The following is a 6,000-nucleotide window of genomic DNA, read 5'->3' on the forward strand; positions in this document are numbered from 1 at the left end:
AGATAATCAAGCCCCATTTCCTTCCTGATAGTGTCATCACACTGTAAAGTTGATGATCTGTGAAGTCTACATTTTTGATTTCAATCTTCATAAATGTTTATGGAGATATGAAAGCTTTGGTGGCTTCGGATATTATTAGTGAACTTAATGGTGCAAATTTCCGTCTGTCCTCCAGCAGGTCAAACCCACATTCCTGTTGTGCTCTGATGGTGTTAGTGGACGAGACTACACCGATGATAATCTTGGACGCTTTTGCTTGTACTTTGTCTATTTTTTCCTTTACAGATGCAGCATAAGGTGACTAGATAGGTGCTGCATATTCCATTATTGTCCTTATTAGTGTAGTGTAAGTAGTTTTGAGAATTTTTGACTTTGCAGTCAAATTTGTTCCGCAAATCCTTTTCAATAGGTATTTAGATTTTTGAGAGCCCTGTGGAGGTGTCGAGCGAAACGTAATTCTCATCAAGCATAATACCAAGGTATTTTTGATTTGCGACTTTTTCAATTAGCCTGTTGTTGATCATGACCTTGAGATTGTAGGAATGTCTATTTTTCCCATCTGTACTAAAGATGCTTAGTTGTTTTATCAGGGATGATTTTGAGTTCTCATGATTTGCTTAGAATCTCTTCCGATTCTTTGATTTTTTCACTAGTGTGCCAGTTGGCTATATCGTCTACATAGCAAGCTACTTTTGTGTCTTCTGTAAGGTAAGGATGAATATCATTGTAAAAGAAATAGTAAGGGACTGAGCCCTGGCGAATACCAGCGCAGCTTCTCTGCTCTTTGGACATTGTTACATTGATTCTAACCTTCACTTTTCTGCCTCTCATGTCGTCAGCGATTCAGATTAAAGCATTTCCTATATTTATATTAATATTTTGATCCAAACGCGATCAAAATCAGCGTTCATATCAAGGAATATGGCAGTTATCTTTTTTTGTTGCATTTCCTGAAATGAATCTGTTATTGTTTGGCAGAAGTAGAATAACTGATCTGTCGTTGAATGACTGGCTCTATAGGCAGTTTGATAGAAGTTAATTCTCTTATTTTTATGAGCCAGTGCATGAGTCTGGAGTGTATGATTCTTTCAGTAATTTTACAGAGTATACTAGTTAATGCGATAGGTCTACAGTTTTGACATTCTGCGGCATTTATTTCAGGTTTTAAGATGGATACAATAATTGAATTTTCCATTCTTTTGCTAGTTTTTATGTTCGCCAAGAAGTATTAAGAATGCCCAGAAGTTGTTCTTTGGCGTTTTTGACAAGGTGTTTGACCATATCACCAAAGCTAAGATAATTACCAGGAGATTTGTTAGGTGTAGTTTTCTCGATTGATGAATTTTGCTCACTTTGAGTAAGTTCTTCAGCTAAGATATCATTAGATTGGTATGTTCTTGCAAGTTTTAGTATCTTACTTGTGAGTTATTGAGGGTCTTGTTCTCTCCGTTATACAGAAGTTTGGATTTGTCACTGTGTTTGCTATTTCTTGATCTCTTATAGCTTCTTTCCCAGCATTTATGATGAAGTCTGTTTTCTGTTGATTCTCTTTTTTGATGTTGTTTTCTAGGATTCTAATAATATTCCAGTGTTGGCTGTTTAGAAACGTCGACTTGACAAATGTCCTTCAAGTGTTAGATAAACCTTGTCCAGTCGGCTTTTCTAAAGTTCCATGTCTTCCTGATTTGCTGTTCTTGATCAGAAGGACATGGAACTTTGGACGTTTTGCATTTAGGTCACCAAGTATGATGGTTGTATCAGTTGGAGATTCACTTAGCTTTTCAATGATGTCTGTATCAATATTTGTATTATCAGGGTGGTAGACGTTTGTGATTGAAATAGAATGATTTTATAGATTTATTTCAACAGTTTGAGCTTCCGTTGAACTACTATTATTTGAATATTGATTTAGAGTAATTTCTTTGAATTTAATGTCTTGGGACTTCAATAGGATAGCAAACTTTCCACCAGTTTTTTTTCTCTCTGTCTTTCCAAAGAATTGTATAATCTTTGATGCTGAATTTCAGATTTTTGTTTAGTTTCTTTCTTGAAGGTAAGTAATATCGATATTGTTTTTGGTTCATCCGGTTCTCTGAGTACCATTGATATTGAGTTGCAAAATGTTACGATGTTGCAAAATTTTCCTGATGGAAAATATGCTACGAGTCCTGGTAGCATATTTTCCATCAGGAGCCCGCACTGCAACCCCAGACCTGTCGACTACCCCGGACGCAGTAGCATTGGTTGGTTTCTTCCTGTGATTCTTCATTGGAAAATGGCATGCCGTTGCCACGTTAGTCACCTTGAGATCGGACCATAAGAAATTTGGTCAAAAGCTTCAAGAGTCCAGGGGGAGACGCGAATAGGTGTGGTCGGATTCTCCCCCCCCCGAGCTTCTCGTGTAATACTCTTATAAGAATGCTCACAATATGCAAGTGTTTTTTTTATTTTATTTCTTTATTCATTTATTTATTTTTATTTTTTACCGCGTGGAGTTGACGTAGCATCAGAATCTTATAGGATATTCTTTTCCTACGATTCACATGACGTATTCTTCAATCCTCACCAGACTTGCAAGATGGGGACCAGGATGAAGAAATAGCCATTATGAAAATGCTTTTCAGGTAGGCTTGTATGAAATCTCATTAGAACCAGTGTTTAATAATCCTTGAAATACGTAATATCCTGTGACACTCATTTCCTCCAACATAAGTTGTAAACGATATTAATCCAATGGTGACAGTAAGCAAAATCTTCAACTGGAAAAACATTCCTTTACACGGAACTGCCTTGCAAGAGCACAGCATGCAAACTTTATTTATGATCAATACTGAAAAATGCGGCGCATTCCTCTCAGCACTCCGTTACTAAACACATTCAATCTAAAGTTAATGAAAAATTGCTTTGCCTAAGAGCGCAACAGAACTGTCCTATCTTGAGTGTCCTGTTAATTAACAGAGTAACTCCTTCTTCTTTAAAAATTATTTTTCTTCTTTTTTTTTTTTACAATTGCAATTGCGTTTGAAATAATCCTATATTTCATTTCGTTCTATAGTTTAAATTTTAGCAGATAAAATCCTTAGACTAGTATATTACAGACGTTTTCTAAACATACCTAAGACATATAATAGCTGCTACAAAATTTTAAACATGCATTAGACTAGGAATCAGCGAACGTACTCTGAGGCGAACTGGATATTAAGTATTTTAGACTTCGCGGACCAACTGATAAAATCGACGTTATCATTTGTCTTATATATAAGACAGAAAATAAAATTTCCAATTTTTATTAAAACAATATAAATTAATTGTGTACAGACAGATTTTTGGAAAATCAGAAATCTGAAATTCCTTTTTTTTATTTTTTTATTCAGACGTAATTAATTTTTGGTCAAAGTTAGTTTTTTCTTCATCAAAGTCGATTGCAAATTTATTAGGTATGGCCAAATTAATAGAACCAAATGGCAAGTGAATCCTAATTTCAAATTTTTTGAATATTTGACTAACGTTTATAATGTAGAACATCTGAATAATTTGATAACATTCATTTTAATTGATAACCCGACGTGTCATCCTAATTACACAGGAATTCTTCAGGTGTAAACCTACAAACTATTAAACTAATAGACAAAACGGTAAGAACTAAAATTGACAACTATTATGCTATAGAAGAGACTCGTGCTTTTTTTTTTAAATATTTCTAATTGTTCAGAACCTTATGCGTGTTTATGCATTCACGTGAACGTGTTTGAGTAACGAAGGCTAGGATGTACTCAGAGAAGTTAATACTTCGGTTAATATGTAGACGTTCAAGATCTCGTTCTATTTCCAAAGACCCACATTTTTCTCTTTGTTTTATCATAGCAACGGTGTAATAGTTCTGATTTACCATAAAACTTGACGTCTCATTTGTGAAGCGTCTTGTGGGTCATCTGAAGAGAGTACGACGGATGACAAAGCTTAAGCTCATTTTAATGGTATTCAATATTTCGAAGGTTTTCTTTAATATTTTGTTTAATTGATTTTTCTGTCTGTCCACAGTAATATGATCGGAGATCACACCAAAGAAGATAAACACATTGATGTGGGCTATGTCGATTTTGCGGATCGGAGCAATGATCTCATCTTGAGAAATGGGTAAATACTACTTTGATTTTATATTCCTTAAATATATTTGCTAGTTTTACTGAAATAAAGCTAATATATGGAAGCGTGATTAAATCACTATTTTATTCTTCATTAGAAATTTCTCTGGTCTTATATCGGTTGAGTAGTCTGGAAATGGTGTAGTCATTATAGCCATTTTGAAGGAAAGTGTTCCTGAAATATTGAAGTTCATTGCCCAGTTCGTCCTTGTCAGTGATGTGATGAGTCGGTGGGACTCTTGCTCCTAGTGTGGAAACAATACCCAATTTTTGAGGTCTATAATGATGGGACGAGGCACGTAGATATCGGTCAGTATGTGTAAGCTTTCGAAATAAAGAGGTTTTAAATTACCCAATTCCATAGTTAGATGAAGGTCCAGAAATGGAAGCCTTAGATTATAATTCATAGGTGAATTTTATGTTAGGGTTTTGATAATTCAGGTACTCGTGAAAAAGTAGAAGTGAAGTAAACCAGCGTACCTTTTCCATACTTTTGGTTAATGATGGTATTTTTCTAGGGCCTTGTTTTCAAATGTTTGTATATAAAGATTTACTAAAACTGGCTAAATAATTCTGTAGCCATGGTTAGACCAAGTTCTATTTGAATATGCATTTATATTTTTTTAATTATCCAGATGAAATACAGTGTCTGAGAAGGGTCATAACGTTCTTAGAGGATTTGTCTTGAAGCAGGTCGAGTAGAACATCTGTAGGAACATTGGAAACTAATTAAGTATATCAAACCTTGTTAAATGTCATGTTCGTCAAGGATAATATTGCTGATGCTTGAAACCAAATGCTCGGAGTTTTTAAAAGAATTGTGATTGTCTTATCAGACCCTTTATTAGGTTACGTAGATGTTTGGCCAGAAGATATGTCGGAGAATCTATCCCTTCTTCTTCTTGTTCTATTGAGGAGTGTCTACTTTATGAATTTTGAATGTCCCACATAGACGTGGAGGAAGAGGACGAAGAGAAAGGAGAACAAATCTGTTTTCTCTGTTGAATTCATAGGTTGTTTTTAAAAGGATAAGGGTTCGATTCTGAAGCTGTCTATTAGAGTCATGATCCATAATGGCGTAAGTGTCTTGTTAAGAAGCTGTCTAACTTTATACTCATAAACATTTCGATCAAGGATAACCGTAGCATTTCATTTGTTTGCAGGTAAGATTATTACGTCACAACTGTTTTTAAGCTTATTGAGAGCAGCTCATTTTAAAGGTGAAAATTGGCAATAGGAACTTTCGCCGCATTTAGGGCAAGTGATGATTTGAACCGAGCAAGTGATCCGTAACTGGAGATAAGAGTGATTAGACGTAACTCGTTCAACTTTTGCTAACAAACTTTCTTTAGTTACTTTCCGGGGAGAGACTGCAGAATTAAGGCCATAACTTGGAATGACTATGTTTATTGAAATACAGCTAATAATGGGAGCGTGATAAATCCACTGTTTTCATCTTCATTAGAAATTTCTTGGTTTTCAATTGAATTTTTTGCTGTCCATAGTAAGATAACCCGCAGTCGCGCCACACACACACACACACACACACACACACACACACACACACACACACCAAAATTACAGCACTAAGATATTTCTGCTCTCTTCTATGACTGTTCAATGTTTGAAACATGTCCTCGGCCTTGGTGGCACACTTCGTAGCCGTCCTTCAGCTCGGAACGTGACGTCTGCGTCCGGTTTGGCGAGAGACAGAAAAAACTCGTTTCAGCACTTAATAGGTGATTATGCTGCGCGCGCAAAGTATAAGAAACTCCCCTTCTCCTTATCAATGAACCTTACCCTACTGATATTACTCGAGAATGCTTTCGACACGCTGACAGAACTGTTTTCAGCT

This window comes from Typopeltis vanoorti, chromosome 11, assembly GCF_054136105.1.
Source record: "Typopeltis vanoorti isolate ZY-2024b chromosome 11, IOZ_Tvanoo_1.0, whole genome shotgun sequence".
NCBI lineage: Eukaryota > Metazoa > Arthropoda > Arachnida > Uropygi > Thelyphonidae > Typopeltis > Typopeltis vanoorti.